We start from the raw sequence: 26585 nt of genomic DNA, 5'->3' as shown, positions 1-26585 counted from the left end.
CTCTCTTCAACAGATTGTATGGCCATGTCTAAGACAGCATAATAGAAACTTATATTGAATATCTGCTTTGGATCTTGTGGTGCCTCCTCTTGTGCTTCGTATTCAAACTGCTTTGGCATGAACAAGAGATTAGTAGTTCTTCGTGGCCTCTGTGAATGCACACAGATGGGTTGTTCTGCATCTGCACTGACGTTCTCAGAATATTCTAGAGCTAAAAATAACCATTTAGTGGGATGCTCCCGGATGGGGCACATGCTCCTCCCACCCAAGATTCCCCTCAGTTCCTTTTTTCCGCCCTCCTGTACAGTTCTCTGGAAAAACAGAGCGATTTTTGAGTGATTTCTAGCAATTATTAGAACTACTTCCCCTTCAAATTATGACTAAATTGAATACTTCTTATTTTACAGTCAACTAATCAATGATCCCCCGTGAGTTGTTTCATTTTTGCTTTCCCGTTTTTGGCTTACTGCTACCATCTCTTCAACCATTTTTCCCTTCTGTTTCCCCACCATTTATGGCCTCTTCAGCCCCTTTTAAAAGGTGTGTCGGCTGTAATAGCAAAATCCCATATTCAGACGGCCACAAAATGTGCCTTTTTGCCTGGGTGAAGTACACCAAACCCAATCATGTGCAGCCTGCAAGAAAGTTACCAAGCCCATGCTTAAACAGAGGCTTCAGAGGCTTCAATCTCACCTTTGGGAAGTTGCCATGAATCCCACAACAACACTGGCTGTAGAGACTGTCCAGTCACCAGATAGGTTGGTTGAGCGACAAACACAATCTTTGTCAGCTCCCGGCCAGATGACTCCGTCCCCTTGCTTCAAAGAGGGATTGGATAAGTTGACTTTAAATCTAAGTTGACGTCAACATCAAAGGTGGCCCGAGCTCACGAGGCAATTAAGAAAAGGAAGGAAAAACTAATCATTAAAAGGTCTAAAATCAGTAAATCAGTACACATTGATCCTCCCCAGGAGTCATTGCCATCTCCAATCATGGTGGAATCCTCGGGAGAGGCTTTGGAATCGACATCTGAAAGGGAGGAGGTGCAAGTTCCAGCTGCTCAGGCTCCAGTATCTACCAGTAGCCTATCCCCAAACCGGCCATTCTGTGACCGAGGTACCATCCAGGCGGCCTTGGCCCATTTGAGCCCTGCATCAGGGCAGGCGATTGAGAGTTAACTTTTGGAGCTGGAGTCTCCTCAACAATCTCCCAAAAAACAAAAAGAAAAGAGGAAACATATCTCCCCAACCCGATATATGCCTCCATATGGAGTTCTTCCTTACACTGATCCATGCCACATGGAAGCCTATCATGGACTTCCTCGACATGAAGCACGAAAGCGTTTGCAGTATGACTCTCCATCACCTTTTCCAACACACCATAAGCATCGATCACAAAAACTGGCTCCAGCTCCGGCTTTGACATCGAAACCATCCAAGAAACGTTTCGCACCATTGCATCATGCTGACCATTCTAAACGCCTCAAACATTCTTCTGAAAATCAACAAATCCTCCATGTCACCATGACATACACCAGTCCACCTCCTACAGCTGATCAAGGATCTCATCGTTCATGATCTACTCTGGTTGACATTGAAACTAGAATCACATCCTCATTTTCATCATCCACATCTGAACACTAAGTAGAAAGGGACTCATCGGATGAATCACCAGCTAACATCCCTACACTTCTGATGCGACTGATAATCATCCTCCATCCCCCTCAGAGGACTTCACATCATACTCACAATTGATCTCTCGGATGGTTAAATCATTACAGTTACAAGTGGAAGAAACCCCTTCTCCAGAAACTGATCTCATATTCGATGATATCAACCGAGAAAGACTACCACCACTCAGCTTGGCCTTTATACCATTGATGCTGAAGCTAATAAAGGATACATGGCACAAGCCACCTTCTAATTTACAGATATCAAGATGGATGGAAAACATGTACAACACACACGGAATGGACATGGAATTCCTGTCCAAACACCCTAGCCCTAACTCTGTAATCGCAGAGTCCAACCTATCCAGGGCGAGAAACAAGTCTTCAGTGGCCCGTACCAACAAGGAGGGCAGACAAATTGACATCATTGGTAGGAGAATTTATTCGCTTCAGTCATTTTTGCTTCTGGTGGCCAACTATCAAACAACGATGGGCGCCTACCAGTGCCAGCTCTGGTCCAAAATCTTACCAATATTGGAATTGGCTCCCAAATCGATAAAAACCGAACTCATTAATGCACACACTGAGGCCACATCTCTAGCGAAACAACAGAGAATTGCGGCCAGGCATGCAGTGGAGACAGCATCAAAAACTCTGGCATCTTCGATATCACTACATCAGCATGTTTAGCTGAGATCTACTGACTTGTCTGACGACGCCAAGATGAGGATCGAAGATTTACTCTTTGATAGCACGGTCTCTTTAATCACAAAACAGATGAGACAGTGGAAAATCTGCATAAGAAAGATGGCGAAATTGTACAACTAACCAACAGTCCTTTCGATTCTCACGACCTCTATACAAGCAGTCATAGTTTTACCCACAACCATTCCAACAATACCAAAGATTCCAGCCCTACAGACAGTTTCACCCTCAACCAAAGGATAGATCATTCCCAGCTCCAGCACCATCAACATCGTCCTTTTGATCTCAAAATCAACAACAACAGCGTCAACCTTTTCACAAGCCACAAAAAAGGGTAAGACATATCAGCAATATTGATGAATCCATTACTTCTTCATACTATATTCATGACCGGTGTCAAACAAGCTTATAACCATACCTCCCCTTTTGGCGAAAAATTACAAATCACCAATGGGTCCTTTCTATTGTGAATTTTGGTTACCTCATAAAATTTGATTCCCTTCCCCTGTTGGGGACAATAAAAATTACTTCTTTTTCAGTAACTCTTCAAGAAGAGGTTTCAACCCTTCTTCAAAAACATGCTATAGTACAGTTAGCATCATTTGATCTGTACAAGGGTTTCTATTCCAAATATTTCACCGTACGTAAAAAGGACGGAGGCCTCCGTCCAATTCTCGATCTCAGGGACCTTAAATAGATTCATTCAACCTCAAAAATTCAGAATGTTGACTCTCAACACTATTATCCCTTTGCTTTCACAGGGAGACTGGTTTGTTGTACTCAATCTCCAGGATGCTTATTTTCATATTTCCATCCACCCATCTCATCAGAAATATCTCAGGTTCCAATTCAACAACGTATCCTACCAATTTTGCTCCCTACCATTCGGATTTTCCACGGTGCCGAGGACTTTCACAAAGTGTATGGCACCAGTCATGGCGTATCTCTGCCTTTGGGGTATAAACATCTATCCGTACATCGACAACTGGCTGATAGTAGCAAAATCACACCATGAGGCCATGAGGGCAACAACCATCACACTCGACATGCTTCGAAGTCTCGGTCTCAAAGTAAACCATGCAAAATCTCATCTGGAACCATTGCAATCAATCACCTACATCAGAGCTCTACTCGACTCCATACAAGCCAAGGCGTTTATTCCACTGGAATGAATCATAAAACTAAGGAGAGCAATTTGTCCCTTTCAACCTCAAGCTCGTGTCCCAGCCCACCATGTTCACCATCTCCTTGGGCTCATGGCGTCCACAACATTGGTGATACAACACGCTCGACTCAAACTTCGGCTGAACTCAATTGTGGTACCTTGAGTTCACCTGAAGAAGATCTGGAATCTGAGGGGTTAATTACAGCTGAGGAGAATGCTGGGCAATCAGAATCGCAGGCAGCTGAATCACCACCAGATTTTCCTTCCCCAGTAGCCAGAGTGAGGGAGAAGCTTTGGCAAGGACTCATGACATGAAGATCTGAAGCCCGCATGAATGCTTCCCGTAGGAACATCAGGTCGACCAGCCCTGAGTTTAGCGGGATGAGGTGTTTAGATGACTGCTGTTGCTATAAAATCTGCACCCAGAAGCTTGCAAGCTTGTGGAAGCAACAAGTCAAGAGCCTGGCTCGCATCCATGTTCCTGCTCATCTTGGACCTTGTTTTCTGGACCCTTGGCTTTGGAAACTGACTTCTGACTACGGTTTGTGTTTTGGCTCTGGCATTTTGGTATCTGCTTTGCATCTTCTGGACTTCTGATATTGGACTGGTTTATTGGACTTTTGCCTGTTAAACTCCCTGGAAATGTGACATACCTTTTGCGGTTCAACCTGATAATGGACCACCAGTCTATGACTCTGTTAGTAACACCAGAGTTGGCCACTCAACTCACCTGGTGGACTTCCATGTCGAATCTCCATGTCAGACATCCATTCAAAGCCTTCCAATCGATGGTGCAGGTTACCACCAACGCCAGCCTGTCCAGCTGGGGAGCGCATTGTCTCCACCACAAAATACATTGCCTATGGGCAAAACAAGAAAGGTCACCCCACATCAATCACTTAGACGTCTTGGCAATCATCAGAGATTTTCATGCCTTTCTACCAATCATCAAAGGTCGAGTAGTACAGTTGGCAATGGACAATACAGTGGTGCCTCGCTTAACGAGCGCACCGTATAACGATTAAATCGCATAGCGATCCGTTTTTTCGGATCGCTAATGCGATCGCACAACATTTTTCCCATAGGGAAAAATTCGCTTTGCGAAGACCGGTAAGCGTTTCGCTTACCGATCTTCGCAAAACGACCCCCGCCGATCAGCTGTTCGGTGGCCAAAATGGCCGCCGGAAGCCGGGAAATGGCCTAAAATGGCCGCCCGCAGCGTTTTCGCGCCCTCGTTAAGCGAGGCGAGGGCGCGAAAATGGCTGCCGGCCATTACGAAGCTTCGTTAAACGGTGAGTATTTGGCCCATTTGGAATGCATTAAACCATGTTTAATGCGTTCTAATGGGCTTTTCTGTACCGTTTAACGATACTTCAGCATAGCGAAGGTTAATCCGGAACGGATTAACCTCGCTATGCGAGGCACCACTGTACAACTGCCCTGTACTATGTGAACAAACAGGGAGGCACACACTCTTTATCCTTCCTATATTTAGCCATTGACCATGGGAATGGTGTTACCAACTTCACATTTTCCCCATTGCAGTGCATATCTCCACGGATGACAATTATGTTGCAGATCATCTAAGCCGTTTGACATCAAGAACCCATGAATGGTCTCTCAATGATACCATTTTCCATCAAATTTGTCAATCCCTGCCATCGATGCATTTGCATCGGGTACGAACACGAATTGCAAGGTCTACTGTTCTCGAGCTGGAGCAGACAAGAACTCTATCAGGGATTCGTTCATGACGGATTGGAGCAGGGAATTACTGTACCTATTCCCGTTGATACCGCTCATCCAGCAGACGATCGTCTGCCTCCGTCACTTCCAGTTGAATGCGATCCTCATAGCTCCCTGGTGGCCGAGACAGCCCTGGTTCACTTACCTCTGATCGATGTTGACAGACACATTTCGACTCCCTCTGTTCCCTGACCTCCTGACGTTGAACGAATGGATGACCCAGACCTTCCATCCCTGAACTTGACAGCTTGGAGGATACTCCTGCCTTAAAGCACATCCTGGATTGAGCCAGAAAACCATCAACTCGACTCCTATATGAAAATAAGTGGAAAGCTTTCCTTAAATAGACGGAAACACATAACTTACCCGCCATACCTGTCTCCTTGGAGAAGTTACTTACCTTCTTACTCCATCTTTTTGAATTTGAAGTCTCTCATTCAACTTTAAAGGTTTATATATCAGCTATTGTTGCCCGTCAACCAGATAACTCTAGTTCAGCAAAACGTTTGTCTCACCCTACGGTTAAGAAATTTCTCAAAGGGCACAACAACATTCGCCCACCACACTGGTTCTTAACCTTTGTTACTCAGATGTTTTTGGATTGCAACTCCCAGAAGCCTTCACCATCAGCTCTGCTAGCTAGGGTTTCTGGGAGTTGCAGTTCAAAAACACCTGAGTAACAAAGGTTAAGAACCACTGGCCCACCATGCCAATGTATCATTCCCCAATGGTCACTGCAAATCGTTCTCAATGCGCTTATGCACCCACCATTCGAACCTATGGCTTCCTCAAATCTTAAATTACTTTCTTTGAAAACATCATTCCTGGTGGCTATAACATCTGTTTAAAGAGCCACTGAGCTTGCTGCCAGTGCTGATCCACCATTTATCCAATTTTACCCAGATAAAATGACTTTATATTTTGATGTTTCCTTCTTACCTAAGGTTGTGTCAGAATTTCATCTTAATCAGCTAATCATATTACCATCGTTCTTTAAATCACCATCATCTCTTCTAGAGCACATGCTCTATATGCTCGACGTAAGACACTCTCTTGCATTCTATATTGACAGAACTAAGGCTTTCAGAAAAACTAACAGGCTTTTCATATGCTTCCATGGTCCTCACAAGGGAGGTCCAGGCTCATCTCAATCCATTTCCAGATGGATAGTCCAGACTATATCTCTGGCTTATGAACTGTCAGGCAAATCACCTCCCGATCAACTGAAACCACACTCCACAAGAACGCTGTCGACTTCTACTGCCTTCCAGCATGGAATCGAAATTCCTAACATCTGTCATGCTGCCACATGGTCCACCCCATCAACCTCTGTCAAGCAGTACCATCTAGATGTGAGAGCACACAATGATGCTGGATTTGGCACAGCTGTATTGGCCTCCTTCCTACTGTGACGTCCCACCATCCGGTAAGTGAAACTTCCTAGTCACCCATTTGTGTGCATTCACAGAGGCCACGAAGAAGAAAAAGAGGTCCACTGACTTGGCTTAGAGGGAACATTGGTGGAGCCCCTCCCAAACTAGAAGTTTGTCTCCAGTTATAACTGGGGGAATGTAGCTTAAAAGAGACCAAAAACTAAGTGAGAGAGCGAAGCTGCAGGATCTTCACTAAAATTTTCTCTCCCACTATTTCCTGTCCATTAGCCCTGTTTGATGACTTATAACACCAGGAAGTAGATCACAGTGGCTGGTTTCAATGGGACATTTGTAAGAAACAGGCGATGCAGCAGGGGTCACCTCAGCGGGAGGGGGACTCAAGGGTAGGCAGTACTGGCAACTCTGAAAATGCTTATTTATTTATGTTTTACTTACCCAGTGGTTTTTTGCTTACTTCCATTGATGCCTGGGGTGATATATGCAAATGAGTTATGCTAATGAGAGTACCAGCAGCCCCTTTTCTATGAAATGACCCCTAGGTACCAGTATATAGAAAAATTTAATAAGACTTTATAAATAATTATATTCCATAGCACTGTTGTGGTGTTTATCTTAAAATTTTAAAAATATAGATTTGCAGTTACATTTTTTTGAAGAAACTAATCTATATAAAACTGTGCCTCTCTCCGGTCAGTTCTGCGCTCCTCTGAGTTCAGTTCTGCGACCCTCTGAGGTCAATTTTGCACCCCTCTCAGGTCTGTGCTGTAGGTGGTCACCTAGTTTGCTTAATGGTAGCTCCAGCCCTACACCTAGGCCAAATTCAACCACATTATTTTGTTCCCAATCACTATGTACATTTGTGAAAGCTGGACACTGAAGATGGCTGACAAGAAAAAATATTGATTTGTTTGAAATATGGTGCTGGAGGAGAGATTTGCAGATAACGTGGGCTGCTAGAAAGATGAACAAATGGATCCTAGAGCAAATTAAGCCAGAACTTTCTCTGAAAGCAAGAAGGTTGAAACTGAGTCTGTCCTACTTTGGGTACATCATAAAAAGGCAAGATTCTGTGGAAAAGACAATAATCTTGGGAAAAGTAGAAAAGTAGAAGACAGTAGGAAAAGAGGAAGACCAAATACAAGGTGGACTGACTTCCTAAAAGAACCCGCAGACTTGAGTTTATGAAAGCTTAGTAGAATTGTTGAGGACAGGACATTATGGAGATCACTCATTCATAGTGTTGCCATAAGTCATAGGCAATTTGATAACACTTACCAACAGATATTCTTAATTTTAAAGTGCATTTTTGAACAAATAGCATTATTGCAAAACTAAGCGATACGTGAAATATGAAGGATGATTGTGTTTGAGCCACATAGTCTGAAAATTGCACATCAGGTCACTTTCCAGTAAGATGCAAAGAGGTAAATTTGGTCATGTGTATAAAACGTTTGTGACCAGACAGAGCATGAAACTAGTCTAGTGTCTTCTGGAATTGAACCCAAGAATGGTGATGTTGTTATCCACTAAGATACGCTAGAGTAGCACTTTGCTTCCTAAAATACAGTATATTTTTCTTTGAAGCTATTTGGTTCCATCATTTTGAGAAGAATAAATATAACTTGAAATATGCTAGTAAAATTCTGTAAACATGTTTTTGCGTAATTTGTATTGAGTCTGAGGAATTAAATTAACTGCTTTTTCTGTTTTATGCTTGAAGCTTTTCAAAATTTGGTCCAAGCTTATGTTCATACAAGCTTTAAATTACAATTATGAAAAGATGTAGACCTTGCTATGGCACTCTAAGAATGTCAGAATATCATTAAATCATGGAGGATTAAGTAGCCTTTGGGAATCTCACTTTAAACAGATGTTGAGAGCTTGGAAAAGACAATATTTTCAACATCTGGTCTCCGTGAATGACAGAATCCTGAACGGCGTCATAGGAGGAAAGTGACCCCCACACTCATTGTTTGTTTCATGTTTGAAATGTGTTTGGAATCAGCAAATGTGTTGGTCCTAATTACACTTAATCTTGTTGGATGCATTCTGTTTTGTAAGAAATTAATCCAGTTTCACTGAGCTGTAGAAAGTTTCGTGGAAACCATAAAAACTGGATGATTCAAAAGAGCCTCTTAGCTTCCAGTGAATCACTGTATTTCATAGGATCTGGTGTGGTGGCAGCCAGGAGTATAAACTGTATCTACTCAAAAGGAAGTTCCATTACATACGGATAAATGGACTTTTTTTCAAATAAGTGTGTATAGGATTACAAGCTCACAGTTCTGTAATACTCTCTGTTTCTGATGATGATCATGTTGTATTCACTTTCTTGCAGAACTGCTGTTTCCTCTCTAGGCCCTACTTTCCCATACCTGCCTTAACGTGGTGAGGGGTTTGAGTGTACCAAAGAAGCTACGAGCAATGCCATCAGAAGGCTAAACTGTGTTATAAGCCTGAACTCTTAGCATGGCCATCCACGAGAGAACTGTCAAAGCTGAAGTACCAGAATAAGACAAATGCACAGGTGTAACACTCACATCAGCAGAAGATAATAGGTTGTTCCAGTGGTTTTCAGTGGCAGTGGGCCAGCAAAAGTCCTGAATAGCAGCTGCTGGACAGTACCAGTAGTGGAATTTGACACTGGTGAAATACATATTGCAGACTATGGCAGTGAAACTCAAAGTAACGTTTGCTAGCAGTGGACAGAATATAGCAATGGTAAACCCCTTTTCAATATTTCATTCCTTGTAAATATGATCACAAGGCAATTCAAACGGAGACAAGAGATAGTACTGAAGGCAAACCCGCCCAGGCTGGAAGACACTCAGTCAGCTACTTGGAAGGAGCAAAGAATAAGTACAAATAGCACTGTCTCTAATGAACCAACTAGATTAAAGCCAAAAAGGATCTAGTGGCTGGTGTGCATAGAGGCCAAAGGAAAATATGATGCTGGATAACAGATGTATTTGGAACCTGACACCCGAGAAGTATAAATCAAGGTAAACTTACAACCTTGACACTAGAAATTGAATGCTTAAACTTTGAAATACTTGATGTGAGTGAACTAAAGTGGACTGGACTGGAACATTTTCAGCCAGAAAGTTCCAAAGTGTTTTATTCAGGCTAATGTCAAACTCAGAAGAAACAGTATTTCTCTAATAGTGAGGAAAGATATAACACAAGAAGATAGGGAATATAATACAAAATTTGTCCAAAATTGTCAGATCTTTTGGAAAAACCTATCAACATTTAAGACTTTGCTTCAGTTACAGGTGCCAAAGAATTAAAAATTCTTTGTTAAACTGTTAAACGAAGGAGGAAATTGTTCACAGCCGGAAACAGGGTGTGTTGATAGTTATAGGTGACTGGAACAGAAATGTAGGAAATAAAGCAGAACCAAACGTAGTTGGCAAATTTGCTATAGGAATCAGAAATGAAGTCGGAGTAGTTCACAGAATTCTGTGAAGCCAACTGTAAGAATGTATTTACTTGAAATACATTCTTCAGGCTGTGCAAATAGATGGCCAATATGGAAACCAAATAGACTATTTAATTAAAACTAGCAGAGAAGCAGTATTCTCTGTACCAAAACCAGAGTGAGAGTGGAGTATACCACAGATCATGAACAGATAATATAAAAAAATAAGATCAAAGCTGAAGAAAACTAAAAGGATCAGAGGGCCAAATATTACATTTCTGATAAATTTGAAGTTTATATACAGTTGCATGGCTAAACTCATTTGATCATGGACTAGAAAAACTATGGATTAAAATCAGATATATTATTAGGGGAAAAAAGTTGAAAGACTGGTCCTTTATTCAAAGGAAAAGAAAATGTCATTGAGTGATTAATATAATTCTTTAAAAAGTTATTACCAGACAAATAGCAGAAGTAAAGGTGAAAGAAATGCAACTGCTTTGTATACTCTTCTCTGAGATCTCTTCCATAAGATCTGTGAAATCAAGGGAAATTTTAAATCAAGATGAATACAGAAATGCATTATTTGAACAGAGTAAGATAAAGAGGTGGAAACAGCATGTTGAAGAGTGATTAGAAGAGATGCAAGATGCAAGGGAAAAAAAATCTGTGTTGAGGAACCTGCAATTATAAAAACTGAAAGCTGCTCTCACACACTTAAAGAAGTAAAACTCCAGGAGTGATGGGATATGGATATAACTATTTTAAACTACAGGGATGGAATCAGTCAAATTACATAGAAAAATATTCCAACAAACATGGAAAATAAAATAATGGCTCATGAATTGGACATGTTCAATGTACATTTCAATCTATGAGAAATGAGATACCAAGGAGCACAGTAGCCATAGGACCATTGTGTTGATCCCCCCATACAAGGAAGGTGATGCTTACAGTTTTGCAGCAAAGGCATTTACCAGTCTAAAATGAGAAATGCCAGGTGGTCAAGCTGGATTCCAAACAGAAATCCATATTGCAAATGGATGTTGGCTACTTGAAGAATTGCAGAACAAAATTAGTATTTTTATAGTGGAGTGTGTGTGTCACAAAAAGTTGTGAACTGTTTTAAAAGAAGGATGAGTATAACCTATATTCTGGGCAAGAAGCTGTTAATTGACCAGAATACAGAGGTGTTAGGAAAGGGCATCCCCTTCATGGATTTCTGCCTTGTCGTGGTGAAGGGGCTTGAGTAATTCAGAGAAGCTATGGGCTATGCCGTGCAGGGACACCCAAGATGGACAGGTCATAGTGGAGAGTTCTGACTAAATGCAATCCACCTGGAGCAGGAACTGGCAAGCCACTCCAGTATCTTTGCCAGGAAAACTCCATGAACAGAAACAAAAGGCTAAAAGATATGACGCTGGAATATGAGCACCTCAGGTCGGAAGGCGTCCAACATGCTACTGAGGAAGAGCGGAGAACAAGTAGAAGTAGCTCCAGAGCTAATGAAGTGGTTGGGCCAAAGCCGAAAGGATGCTCAGTTGTGGACGTGACTGGAAGTGAAAGAAAAGTTCAATGCTGCAAAGAAAGATACTACATAGGAACCTGGAATGTAAGATCTGTGAACCTTGATAAGCTGGGTGTGGTCAAACAGGAAATGACAAGAAGAAACGTTGACATCCTGGGTGTCAATGAACTAAAGTGGACAGGAATGAGAGAATTCAATTCAGATGATTATCATATCTACTATTGTGGGCAAGAATCCCGTAGAAGGAATGGAGTAGCCCTCATAATCAACAAAAGAGTGGGAGAAGCTGTAATGGGATATAATCTCAAAAATGATAGAATGATTTCAATATGAATCCAAGCAGACCTTTCAGCATCACAGTACATCTACTTCTGCTTCATTGACTATGCAAAAGCCTTTGACTGTGTGGACCACAGCAAACTATGGCAAGTTCTTAAAGAAATGGGAGTTTCTGACCATCTTATCTATCTACTGAGAAACCTATACGTGGGACAGGAAGCAACAGTTAGAACTGGATATGGAACAACTGATTGGTTCAAAATTGGGAAAGGAGTACGGCAAGGCTGTATATTGTCCCCCTGCTTATTTAACTTATATGCAGAATACATCATGCGAAAGGCCGGACTGGAGGAATCCCAAACCAGAATTAAGATTGCTGGAAGAAATATCAACAACCTCTGATATGCAGATGATCCCACTCTGATGGCAGAAAGTGAGGAGGAATTAAAGAACCTCTTAATGAGAGTGAAAGAGGAGAGTGCAAAAATGTTCTGAAGCTCAACATCAAAACAAAAAACAAAAAACAAAAAAAAACCAAACCAAGATCATGGCCACTGTTCCCATCACCTCCTAGCAAATACTGTAGAAGGGGAAGATATGGAGGCAGTGACAGATTTTACTTTCTTGGTCTCCATGATCATTGCAGGAGACAGCAGCCACGACATTAAAAGACACCTGCTTCCTGGGAGGAAAGCAATTACAAACCTTGACAGCATCTTAAAAAGCAGAGACATCATATTTCCAACAAAAGTTCACATAGTCAAAGCTATGGTTTTTCCAGTAGTGATTTATGGAAGTGAGAGCTGGACCATAAAGAAAGCTGACTGCCAAAGAATACATGCTTTGAATTGTGGTGCTGGAGGAGGCTCTTGAGAGTCCCCTGGACTGCAAGGAGAACAAATCTATCCGTTCTGAAGGAAATCAACCCTGAGTGCTCACTGGAAGGACAGATCCTGAAGCTGAGGCTCCAATACTTTGGCCATCTGATGAGAAGAGAAGACTCTCTGGAAAAGAGCAAAAAGCAAAAGCAAAGCGTGCTGCTTATAAACAGCCCCATAGTGCTTCAAGCACTCTCTGAGCGGTTTACAAGTTAATTATGCAGGCTACGCATTGCCCCCCCAGCAAGCTGGGTACTCATTTTACCGACCTTGGAAGGATAGAAGGCTGAGGCAACCTTGAGCTGCTACCTGGGATTGAATCCCAGGTCGTGAGCACAGTTTTGGCTGCAGTACAGCGGTTTAACCACTGTGCCATGAGGCTCCTGATGTTAGGAAAGTGTGAAGGCAAGAGGAGAAGGGGATGACAGAGGATGAGATGGTTGGACAGTGTCATCGAAGCTACCAACATGCATTTGACCAAACTCTGGGAGGCAGTGGAAGATAGGAGTGCCTGGCATGCTCTGGTCCATGGGGTCATGAAGAGTCGGGCATGAATAAACAACAACAACAACTACAGAGAAGGGCATATTTTATCTCCTTTTCTGTTTAATCTGTATGCCAAATATATAGAAAGATTGATTAGATGCAGATTAAGGAGGACTGAAAATTGTTGGAAGAAACATTAATAATTAGGAAATGCAGATGACACTATTACTGGCAGAAAGTAGCAATTTAAAAGAATGAAGGTGAAAGAAGGCAGTGCAAAAGCAGGATTACAGTTGAATATTAGTAAGATGAAAACCATAGTTGTAGATGAATAACATAAATCTAACATTGACAATGAAGAAACTGAAAATGTTATATTATTTATATTTTTGTTCAACCATCAATCCAAATGGAGACTGCAGACAAGAAATCCAATTAAGATAGAGAGTTGGACATTGTGAAGGAATTGGGAAATATCCTTAAGAGTAAAGATATGTCACTGTAGACCAAGATGAAGATATTCTTTACTGTTGGATTCCTGATTGCTTTATGAAAGCTGAAAAGAGACGGAAGGGGGCAATTAGTTACAGTGGTGGCTTGCAAGACAAATGCCTTGCAGGACAAAAAACTCGCAAACTAATGGTTTTGGCAATGGGGTTGATCACTCGGAAGACGAATGTTCCTATGGCCATGCTTCGCAAGACAAATGTTTTCCATTTTTTGTTCCTGCCTCGTATTTGCTGATTTTTAAATGTTTTTCTATGATGTTTAAAAAGTTCCTTTTTATTGAAATTTTTGAAATCATCTGCACAGTATGTATTGCTTTAAAGAGCACTTAATAAACCCTTTGTAAACCAAATTTGACTTCGTTCTGACTTTTTTTGCCCATAGGAACACATTAATTAGATTTCAATGCATTCCTATGGGAAAACGCGTTTCGCAAGATGAATTCTTTGCAAGACAACATTAACCGCAGAACAAATTAAATTAATCTTGTGAGGCACCACTGTATTTGAAATCTTGCATGTAAGGAGAGCTTTATGGATACCATCAAAGACAAACAAAAAGGTGCTAAATCACATCAAGCCTGAACTCTCTCTAGAAGCAAAAATGGCTGAACTGAGGCTGTAATACTTTAGACCAGGGCTGGGCAATTAATTTCTATAGGGGGGCCACATGAAAAATCTGAACTGTGTTCAGGGGCTGGACCAACTTTACTTAAAAGTAAAATGAAACAGTGATGCTATGATTGTTTTCATTTTAAACTTGTTAATCTTCATAATGTGCCTCATACTGTACTCACTGCTGGGATAGTTTTCTACCTTTTCAGGCAGGAAAATGATTGTGCTGTAGAAGCTGCTGGTTACTGAAGCAGCTCCCATACTGTCTGCATCACTTTATCCTCTGCAGGCATTTATATAGCACTCTTGGCCTATACTGTGAACACTCATACAGAGTGCCCCTCTTTACACATTTTGTCCTGGAGCTCCTGCTTACAGGGGCCGTGAATACAGCAGTAACTGTGTCAACTTCTGAATCAGATACGTATGACCTTGACTGATTGTGCTATAGAAGCTGATTCACTTCCTTTGACCAGTAGCCTTCCACCTTAGTACCATGTGGTTGGAGCAGAGCACATGACTGCAAACAAAGAACCTCCAAACAGCTCAAATAAGAAGTCAGCCACATGCTCAGAGCCACAGTCATACCCTCTTCTGTTTTTTTCCATCAATATGCATCAGTTTGTACAACCTGTTAACAAGTTGCTGCTCATGAGGATCTGTGACTACAGCTTTATTTTTGTAGTAGTTCTGGACCACATAATCTGTGGTGTATAAGGAATCATGTTTCATACAGGTACAGTTGAATGAAATGTGAGTTTGTACACCATTGTGTAAATTCAGTAAGTATGTACAACAACATATCTGGAATAATAGGAAGCATATACAGTAAAGTATGTGCAGTAAACTTAATGGTTATTTCTTGAAGCCTCAAACCATCCAAATAATTACTGGGAGTAAGAATATAAATGATTAATATAAGGAATACTTTGTTGCTAAGGAAGAATATGTTGTAGTAAAATATCTGTACATCACACCTGACATGTAACTCAATTGTAAATGACTGGCTTAGAAAAAAGTTTCTGATTCGAAATGCATTACATTGTTAAAAATATTAGAGTGTCATGCAGTGATGCGCCCACTAGATGTCATTCGTGTAATCTAGTAATATTGAACCATGCATTTCTTGGCTGAGGTTTTTGTGTGTGTCTTTTATTGTGAGAGCACTGTCAGAATTATTAGATATACCTTTTTTTACAGTATATGTACAGGTTTAGAAATCAAAGTTATACATTGTTTAAAAATGGGTCATTCTTAAAAACACTTACTAAAAACAATATTAAAGTTTTACAAAACTTGACTTGTTATGTAATTGAATTGAAGTGGCTTCCATATAGCTTTCCACGACAGAAAGACTCTTAGTCATTTGAGTCTGAAGTATAGAACAAGCTTTCAATTTTAAAGCATATATAAACATGAAGGAGCATCACTAGATCAAATGTTGATTCCTTGTCTAGAAGCAGTGCATTAGAGGAAAGGGCTGTTCATTCTAACAGGTAGTTTCCTCTTTATACCATTGACAAATTAGCTTGCTTTTGTCTAGTAATCTGTCAGTTGAGAGATTTCATGACTTTATTTGCATGTCTGTGCCTCAGTCACATAACATGGAAAGATTTGCATTGCCTAGAGGGCTATGTTGGAAAAGGAGGAATTATGATTTTGTGATCTGACCCAGAATGGGTGAGCTGTGGAAGATGGATTCACAATTCAGTTAGTGTAACTGATAATGTGAAAGAATGTGATATGTGCAAGTTTTTCATGTTGTTTTTGTAATGTGATGTCGCCTCCATCTTATGGCAAACCTATGAATGAGAGATTTCCAAAATGTCCTCTCCTCAACAGCTCTCTCAGCTCCTGTAAACTCAAGGCTGTGGTTCCTTTAGGACAGTGGTTACTGACCTCGGGTAATCGAGATGTTCTTGGATTGCATTTTCGGGAAACCCTGACCAGCACAGCTAGTGGTGAAGATATCTGCGAGCTGCTGCCCAAGAACACCTGGGTTAACCAGGATTGGGAACCACTGCTTTAGGGAGTCAATCCATTTTGGAGTGATCTCCAAAATGTCCTGTCCTCAGCAATCCTAATCAGCTTTCGTAAACTCAAGTCTGCGGCTTTTTTTAGGAAGTCAGTCCATCTCGTATTTGGTCTTCCTCTTTTCCTATTGCCTTCTACTTCCCCAACATTATTGTCTTTTCCACAGAATCTTGCCTTTCTATGATATGCCCAAAGTAGGACAGACTCATTCAAGACTTAATTTGCTCTAGAATCCATTTGTTCATCTTTCTAGCAGCCCATGTTATCTGCAAATCTCTCCTCTAGCACCATAATTCAAATGAATCACTATTTTTCTCTGTCAGCCTTCTTCAGTGTCCAGCTTTCACAAATGTACATGGTGATTGGGAACAAAATACTGTAATGTGGTTGATCTTGGCCTAGGTGTCCAGTGACACATTCTTATATTTGACAAGCTTTTCTAATTCCTTCACTGCTGCCCCTCGAAGTCTCAGTCTCCTTCTGATTTCTTGGCCGCAGTCTCTATTTGGATAAACTGTTGAACCAAGGTATACAATTTTTAAAAACATTTTTAGTTCTTCATTGTCTATATTAAAGTTGTGTAGTCCTTCTGTAATCAAAATGTTAAGTATCCTAAAGGTTTTCTAGTTTGAGTGGCATTGCCTATTCAATGTTATCTCTATGCTAAACCACAGTACAAGTGCCTTGATAATGTTTTTAAAAATATTCTATAACAATTCACATAGCTCTTGTTGATATAATCTAATAGCCTAATAGGCTGGTGCAATCCTTACCCTTCTGGTCTCCAGTGTTTGCCCCATGTAGGTTGATCCCTTGTTCATTTTAAGAATAATTCTTAAAGGGGCTTATCTCTGTTTTTAAAATATTTTGAAGTTTGAGGGTCAAACCATACTGTAGGCAGCTGCTTTTTTAACCCATGCATTCTTCCCTCTCCACTCTTAAGAAGCTCCAGTGCAGAGTAAGTATAACTGTATTTTTCATTGTGGTAAATGAGGTGTGCTTTGATCTGAACAGGAAAATGGAAATTATTTGGAATTTAGGTGTGTACCTAGATTGAAGTTTGTGAAGGGCTTTGGGAAGCAATTTGATGTTTCATCTGCAGTCTTTTTTCATAATTGTAAAACTGATTGAATATAGTTTCACCCAACGCAATTTCAGATATTTTGAATTTTTAATAAAATGTTAGGCGGTTGATGTTGGAAATATATTCTTGAAGTTTGATTGTAAGCTTTTGCATCATCAAGCCCTAGGTGTTGTTGTTGTTGTTTAGTCGTTAAGTTGTTTCTGAGTCTTTGTGACTAGGTAGACTTGAGAAAACATTTATTGTTAACATGTTTGGAAGAGAAATTCCCATGCATATGATTTAATATTCTGGTACATACATTGTATGTTGAACAGTATAGGTGCAGAAATTTTTCAGACGAAGAACTGTAGGCAGCCAAAGAAACTGCAGCATGATGAGGAGTTGTGTGATAAAATGAAAAAATACAGTCCCCTCTTGTCACCATGCAGTTTATGTTAAGCTGTAAAACATAACTCAGCAGAAATTCTAAAGAGATCCAAGAATCAGGCAGAAAGATTAAAGCTTCTTTCGTAAGGAAATAAAACTTTTGGGAAGTTGGAGGACAAATTATAGCAGAGCATGAGCTTCACCCTTTAACTGGAGATGGATAGGACACTGCCTTTCCACACAACTGCTACTCGTTGTGCTATCAAGGAAGGATCTGTATTTTTTCCAGTAGAAGCAAGATGTATCTACGTATAGTGACCTTTCCTCTTATGCCCAATCCATCATATGAGAGGCTGAACCCTGAACCATTGCTGAGCCAAAACCTCTCAGGACTCTCTCTTCTGAGAAACATTCTGTTCTTTTTTTCTTTTTCTTACTCCCTTGAAATAGAAGGGCACTGAAGAAGTATTAGAAAAAATATTTCATCTGTCAGTCCATCCGTTCTTCCATCTGTCCACTAATCTGTTTTGTTATCTGCCTCCAAGCCTCCACAATGCTAGTCTAGAATGACTCTTGGTTCAGGAAGGATTTTATAGAGAACGAAAAATAATGACCAGTTCGCCAGCAACAGAATACAGTAAGAGTTGTTGCATGTAGTGGTAGTGCAACAGGCACAAATCCTTTGAGAGAGAAAAAAATTTAAAAACTGTGCTACAGCCACTAGGGGTGGAATTTTAATACTTTTTCAGACTCCCAGTCCCAGAAGTTGCTTAGAATCCCCCAGGCAGATTTCTGGGAGTGGGAGAGGAGCAACACGAAAGCAAAAGAGATGTACTTCTCTCCACATCTGTTGGCTGGGAAGAAGAAGGGAACTGCTCTTCAGGGATGCTGTTTCCTGGGAATTACTCTAGTGGTCAAAAGACAGGGTAATCCCGCAATCCATTTGCGTAGAGGCAGCTTCTCCCATGGAGCAGTGAGGCAACTCCAGGAAGCAGTTTAACTAAGAGTATTACATTCCCTTATTCTTTCCAACCATACCGTGTGGAGTGACGCAGACAATGGCAGCAGAAAAACCTTGCGTTTCACTTCTGGTTACTCCTCTCCTAGTCTCAGAAGTCCATCTGGAAAACTCCAATAATGCCATCTCTAACATCCACTATTAGCATTGTGGTGTACCTCTAGGGAACTGTTGGAGAATTTTCTCCTTCTCTTGGAGAAATGTGGTGAAATATTCCCTGAATTATCTGCCTACAGTACAAGTCATTGGTAAATGTAAAATCCTATCTGTATGCCACCTAGAGTGGTCCTCACCCGACCAGATAGGCGGGATATAAATAAAATAAAATAAAATAAAATAAAATAAAATAAAATAAAATAAAATAAAATAAAATAAAATAAAATAAAATAATAATAATAATAATAATAATAATAATAATAATAATAATAATAATAATAATGATGATGATGATGATGATGATGATGATGATGATGATGATGATGATGATGATGATGATAATGATAATGTAAACAAATGGATATGATGTTCTGAATGGTATGTTCCATTCTCTTTTTTGTAGCTGTACCTGGTTTTCATTTTGTTAAAAAAATCAGTTGATCTTGCCCATACAATTTTATAGCAATGAATTTGATGACTATTCAGCATTGCTCTGAGCCACTTAATCACAGTAATAGAAATTTCCCTATACTCTCAACCTTTAGATTTTAAAAAAGAGAGTTGGACCTCCTCTATATATAACCACAGTTGCTCAGGGGAGTTGGTGCTTCTCCTGATGTCACCCATCACTCCATATTTTGTATATATCTTAACATTCAATGGCTGCATACGGAAAGTGTTCAGCTTCCTCTCCTGCTGTGCACAGAGGGTCCAGGACTCACTGCAGTACAGGAGTGTGCTGAGGACACAGGCTCTGTAGACCTGGATCTTGGTATGTGTCGTCGGCTTCTTATTGAGTCATACTCTCTTTGTGAGTCTAGAGAACACGGTAGCTGCTTTGCCAATGCGTTTATCCAGCTCAACATCTAGAGAGAGTGTGTCAGAGATCGTTGAGCCAAGGTACACAAAGTCATGAACAACTTCCAATTCTTGTGTGGATATGGTAGTAGAGGGAGGTGAGTCCACGCCCTGGCCCATGACATATGCATTGTCTCCGACGGATTTTTGGTATCACCTGGCAGGACAAAGTTCCAAATAGAGTAGTCCTAGAATGAGCTGGAATTTTTAGCATGTATACATTATTGAAACAATGACGTCTACGTTGGCTTGGGCATGTCAGATTGGCTGATGGTCAGATTCCAAAGGATCTCCTGTATGGAGAATTAGTGCAGGGAAATCGCCCCAGAGGGAGACCACAGCTGCGATACAAGGACATCTGCAAGTGGGATCTGAAGGCCTTAGGAATGGATCTCAACAGATGGGAAACCGTGACATCTGAGCGCTCAGCCTGGAAGCAGGCGTTGCATCATGGCCTCTCCCAATTTGAAGAGACCCTTATCCAGCAGGCCGAGGCAAAGAGGAAGTCACAAAAGCAGCAAAATCAGGGAGCTGGACAGGGGACAGATTGGATTTGTCTTCAGTGTGGAAGGAATTGTCACTCTCGAATTGGCCTCAGCCACACTAGACGCTGTTCCAAGTCCTCCATACAGAGCACATTACCATAATCTTTCAAGACTGAAGGATGCCTAACTAACAATGGCTGCAAGTTCAGTACTGAGCATTACTTCATTGTCACTAACAGTACAGGTCTCAGAGGCTTCCTCTGTCCCATTTTTATGACCTTTTGTCAAAAGTCTGGATCTGAGATATGATCTGTAGCTGGACAGTGGTGTTGAAGAGGTGAGTCCATCTTGGTGTAATATCTTCTTACAGAGACCTTACTATCCCTACACGTGTTTAGGAAGCTGGCAGAGGTTTCTCTATTGTTGAAGACTTTGGGAACAGCAGCTTAATTTTAGCAGGTTGCTTCATTATCCATCAGTTTTAATTGCTCCATTGCTGTTGTCTAGAGCATACTTTAAGAACTGGACATGGGCAGTTAGATAATGTTTCCTTGTTACATCTGTCCTAGGCTGTTACAGCATCATTTAATTAACCTGCCATTAGCTGTTGCATTTAAAATGAAAGATGCTATATCCACAATTTGCTTTAAGTTACTTGTTAGTGAACTTGAACTGAAACCACAGTTCCTTATTTCTGACTTAACAGATGTGAATTAAATCATGATGTAAGCATCAAGGAAACAAGGAGGGAAAAGATGACAAGGGAGTATGTCCCATCGCTCATTCGTGGTTGCTAACTTGTGGAAGAACATGCTGGGAATTGACTGTCTGAGTCGGGCAAATGTATCTGTGAAGGGCAGGAGTGCGTGTATAGTCATCACCTAGGGATCTTTTTTATAGGCTGAATGATGTAATAAAAATAAACAAATTGAGACAGGCAAGTGGGGAGAGGGTGGTCTTGGGTTTTGAGGTCAGTGTTTGTACAGTCTAACGTGTCAGCTTCTAATCTGTAAAACTGAGAATATCAGTTTACTATGGAGGAATGTGTTTCTGAAGGCTACTGGCCTGATACTCAAGTCTTAGTAGTTGAGAGCCATGGGGAGAGCTAAAAATGAGGATTGTTGAGATAGAAGGTGGTTCTAAATCACAGCTGTCTTGACCTGCCAGAGGGCCTGGAACACTATACAGATGTAATCTCTTGACTTGATGTTTAGTGTGTGCTCCCGTGTAATTCACTTGCCTCTCTTGGGCACCTAATTGTGTATATTAAATAAGCTCAGGGGGTGAGCTGCAAAATCTTGCTTTCAAAAAACTTTGACTAAAACTTTGTTCCACTGCTCTTTTCCCAGCCCCCCCTTTTTACAGCTGGTCAACACATGTAAAATAATTGGTTAGATCAGGTAGAGGCAACCGGGGAAAGATGCATTATGGAAATAGAGCACATATGTGTAACATGTCTGGAAAACAGAAACAAGATGAAGTTAGAAGACAGCAAGGTTTTCCTTGCATTTTAAGTTTCACAGAACAAACAATAACAGTTAGGACAGCAAATTAATTTTATGGATATTGTTTTTTTTTAACCACTACTTAAATGAGCATGTTTGAGATGATGCCAGGATATTACACATTGCTCAGCTAGATTATAGAGAAATCCCAGACAACCACTGGGGAGGCATTATGTTTAGCATTTCTAAAATACAGTATATTTTCAGCAACTCAAGAATTGAGTATTGTTTCCCCACCTGCCCCCACCCCATTCATAGTTTGTGAAAGACCCATCAGAGATAAGATTGTATTATTATATAAACTCTCTAACAACCAAAAACCACTGCATTTCCTGTGCTAAAGGAAATGAAGAATCTTCAGATCAGTTTGTTCTGTCTTTGAAAATTACATTTTCAGAGAAACTTCCTAATTATTTTAAGTAAACAGGAAAAGTGGTTATTTGCTTGGAGGATGCAAGTTTAAAGTAACACAGACTAAAGGAATGGATTTGTTATTAAATGAGGGTACGACAGTACTAGAAAAATATGGTTTGAATAATAGTAAATGTGTGTGAAAAGGAGGCAGAAATGAGCTCATTACTTTAAGTCTTTATTATCGTATTGACCTTCCCTGGGAAGGTCTTACTTCCCATAAGATGAGAAATAAAGTATCAGCCCCGTGTAAACATGCTTTCTGTATCCTTATAAATTTGTACATACATTTGTCACCTCACATATTTCCCCTCTCCTTTCCACCTCTGTGACTGGTGCACATAGGAATACAGTGGACCCTCAATTTACGGAATTAATCCGTATTGGAATGGTGGCCGCAGGTTGAAAAGTCTGTAGGTCGAGGGTCCATTTCCCATAGGAATGCATTCAAAACCCTGTACAGTGGTGCCTCGCATAGCGAGGTTAATTCGTTCTAAAAAAAACATTGCTATGGGAAAACATCGTTAAGTGAAACGAGTTTTCCCATAGAGATGCATTGAAAACCGGATAATCCGTTCTAATAGGAACGGATTATCTGTTTTTCTCCCTCCCCCCGCGGCTTGGATCTGACCCGTGGCGGCTACCTCAGCCATGGCTGGACTCCCTAGAGTCCGGCCATGGCTGGGGTAGCCGCCGCGGCTGGGATCCAAGCCGTGGGGGAGAGTGGGGGGTCTGGATGCCTTTCAGGCATCCCGGATCCCACCCCCTGCCGGTTACCCAAACCATGGGTAACCGGCGGCGGGTGGGATCCAAGCCCGGGATGCCTGAAAGGCATCCGGATCCCACCACCCTCCCCCCGCGGCTCGGATCCAAGCTGTGGGGGGAGGGTCGGAAGCATAGCCGGACTTCAGCCGGCTCACAGGCCGGCAATCGGGCAGGAGGAGGTGGGAAGATTCCCCCGCCTCCTCCTGAGCGAACGCCGCATTTTCAGCCGGCTGACAGGCCGGCGATCGGGCAGGAGATGGGAAGATTCCCCCGCCTCCTCCTGAGCGAATGCTGCATTTTCAGCCGGCTGACAGGCCGGCGATCGGGCAGGAGGAGGTGGGAAGATTCCCCCGCTTCCTCCCGAGCGAACGCCGCGTTTTCAGCTGGCTGACAGGCCGGCGATCGGGCAGGAGGAGGTGGGAAGATTCCCCCACCTCCTCCCGAGCGAACGCCGCAAAGCGATTTTTCCCCATAGGCAACATCGGTATGCGATCGCAAAAGCGATCGCAAAAAAGCCATCGTTATGTGGATTCCTCGTTATACGAGGCACTTGTTATACGAGGCACCACTGTAATCTGTAACCTGCTCAAGAAAAAAATATCCCCCCACACAAAAAATGAAAATACTGTAAATACTGTACACCTTACCAGTCTGAAGCCTTCCAGGGGTCCCCCGCTGCCGCCATCGCCGCTGCCCGGGGCCTCCGAGGGCTTCCCTGCCACTGCCAGAGGCCTCTCGGAGGTCCCCCACCGACGCAGGCTTTCCCATGGTGGACTGGGCCTACCGAGGGGGGGGGCTTCCCCTGAAAGGCCCAGTCTCCTGCCCAGGAAACCTGGTAGACCAGGCCTACTGCCTGGGAAAGCCAGTGGTGGTGGATAACCTCCGAGATGCCTCCCATGGTGGCAGAGAAGCCCTGGAAGGCATATCAGAGGTCACCCCCGCCGATCGTGCCTCCTAAGCTTCTCTGGAGGCACGATCAGCGGCGAGGGGGACCAATGGAGGCCTTCCAGGGCTTCTGCGCCGCCATGGGAGGCATCTCGGAGGTAGGCCCTGCCGCCGATCGTGCCTCCGAAGTATGCTCGGTGGCGGGGAACCTCCAAGATGTCTCCCATGATGGTGGAGAAGCCCTGGAAGGCATCCGGAGGCACGATCAGCAGCCTACGGACCAGAAGGGGGAGGCAGGGAAAGCACCAAATTTGAATTTGGTGCTTTCCCCGCCTCCCCCTTCTGGCCTGTAGGTAGATTCTCTGGCTGCAAGTCGAAGGCAAATTTTGCGGCCGGAGAAGTCCATAGGTCGAAAATTTCACAAGTGGAGCCCTGCGTAAGTCGAGGGTCCACGGTATTCACAACTTAATATTTAGACATGCTGACCTATGTAGTGACATTATCAAAGAAGATATGTGCCTAAACGTTAATGCTGTTGGTCAAATGGAAATAAATATATGGGAGAAATGATTACTTGCCTCTCTTTTGTGTCCTCTATCATCCATTTCTCACTTGTGTAAGATAATTAAAATATACTTTTAATTGTTGAGTTACTAGAAACTTAATTTCTCTTTCTTTTTCTGTCCTGGAAAATGAACTGCTCTGATTAACATGCATTTAACATTTGTGGTTCTGAATCTGATGGAGAGAGGAGTCTCTTCTCTAGGTCCTGTCCTGTTCATAGCTGTATCTGGTGTTTGTTCAACTTCGACTTTGTTGAAGACATGAGAGAGGGCTTTCTTGATGGATGCAGGTTATGGAACGTTCTTCAAAGGGCCACTAAGCTGACCTATTGCCATTCTGTTTGCAGATTATAGCACATCTAGCACTATAAGCCTGAGCATTGGAACCACTGGTATACACGAAGAATTCTGAAAACCTATTCAAAATACCTTTAAAAGGAAAGAAAAGTTTTGCATTGCTTCCATTCTAGCAGTTGTTTGTTACACAAAGGAACAGTGGCTTATATATTAAAAATTTAGGCACATTGAGTCCCATAAAGATAGTTTGATGTAAATGGATCACAGCTAACATATTATATTGGCTTCAATGTGTTCTGATCTTACAGTATATCTTTTTCAAAGGCTGGTGACCTTGCTGGATACATAAAATGATTGGGATACAGGTTGGTGGGACACACTTATATATATAAAAAATTATATATCTATTTGCAGAATTAGCAGTTGTTTCTCATAAGAAACTGATCCATTTATCAGCCTGTGATCAGGGTTAAAGTCCTTTACTCCTTTTGATACATTTGTCTGTAAAGGAGGCGACGGTAGTCCAAAACCTTCCAACAAAACAGGCTTATTATCTAACAAGTTATCAGTCTCAAACATGTTTACATTACAGTGGTGCCTCGCAGAATGGTCGCTCCGTAGAGCGACGAATCCGCGCAACGGTGCCATTTTTGCGATCGCAAAAGCGATCGCAAAACAGCACCTAGATAGGGCAGGAATCACAGAGCGAAGGTCGGTAAGCAGTTCGCTTACCGACCTTCGCTTTGTGACCCGCCGATCAGCTGTTCCGCAGCTTCAAAATGGCTGCCGGAACAGCCGAAAGGGCCGGGTGCAGCGTTTTCGCTCTCTTGGTAAGCAAGGAGAGGGCGTGAAAACGCTGCAGGAACAGCCAAAATGGCTGCGCACAGCGTTTTCGCACCCTCGTTCAGCGAGGGGAGGGCGCAAAAATGGCTGCCAGCATCGTTGAACGGTGAGTATTCAGCCCAATTGGAACGCATTAAACACTGTTTAATGCATTCCAATTGGTTTTCTTGCCCCGTTCAATGATGCTTTCACACAGCGAGGCACCACTGTATTCGGTTCCGCTTTTAATAAAAAAAGTAATACTTCTTAACTTCCATCAAACCAGGTAACTCCTTGCAACGAAAGAGGAGATGAACTCTTAACTCTAGGTGTCCATCTCTGCCTAGTGCCCGAGATGTCGGGCCTATTGTCTGTCAGGGCTATGGTTGTGGGTGGTACACCCAGCCCACCTGCAACTCCCATACTTTCTTCCCCTTGTTCTGTCTCAGCGGGGCTCTGAAAGGACTGAGACCACGGGATCTCCCAGATGGCACCATACATCTCCTCTGTTCTTTTGTTTGTTCTTCCCTCCTTACTCAAGATTTATATTCTTTCTTCTTTTTCCTTTCCTCTGTCTTACCCCAATATGGTGGTTTTATGTAGGTTTGTCTTTTCCATTCTTTCTCTGCATATTCTCTGGATACCTGAAACTCTACTCATTCCCCTGTCCAGGGATCTTCTTGTACGAAATCTACTAAGTCTTCTCTTTTTTCTGTAATATCCTCCTCAGCCCAACACACCTCTCTCTTTTCCTCTTTCAGAGTGCTCTACCCCTCCTTCTCCCCCTCTTTTCTGTCCTCCCTTTTCCACACCAAATTAGCACCCCCTTGTGCCCTATAGTGTGCTGGATTATGGAGAAAGCCAAAGAGTTCCAGAAAAACATCTGCTTCATTGACTACTCAAAAGCCTTTGACTGTGTGGACCACAACAAATTATGGCAAGTT

General features: G+C 42.1%; 1 protein-coding gene across 7 annotated transcripts in view; it reads left to right on the top strand.

Annotated features, from left to right (window-relative positions):
* The window catches only part of SUGCT (succinyl-CoA:glutarate-CoA transferase), a 506744-nt gene that overhangs the window by 65462 nt on the left and 414697 nt on the right, over positions 1-26585 (top strand). The window lies entirely within an intron of this gene.

The sequence above is a fragment of the Pogona vitticeps genome, chromosome 6 (genome assembly GCF_051106095.1).
Source record: "Pogona vitticeps strain Pit_001003342236 chromosome 6, PviZW2.1, whole genome shotgun sequence".
Classification (NCBI taxonomy): Eukaryota; Metazoa; Chordata; class Lepidosauria; order Squamata; family Agamidae; genus Pogona; species Pogona vitticeps.
The sequence above is the reverse complement of the archived record's forward strand: the minus strand, read 5'-3'. Positions and strand labels throughout refer to the sequence as shown.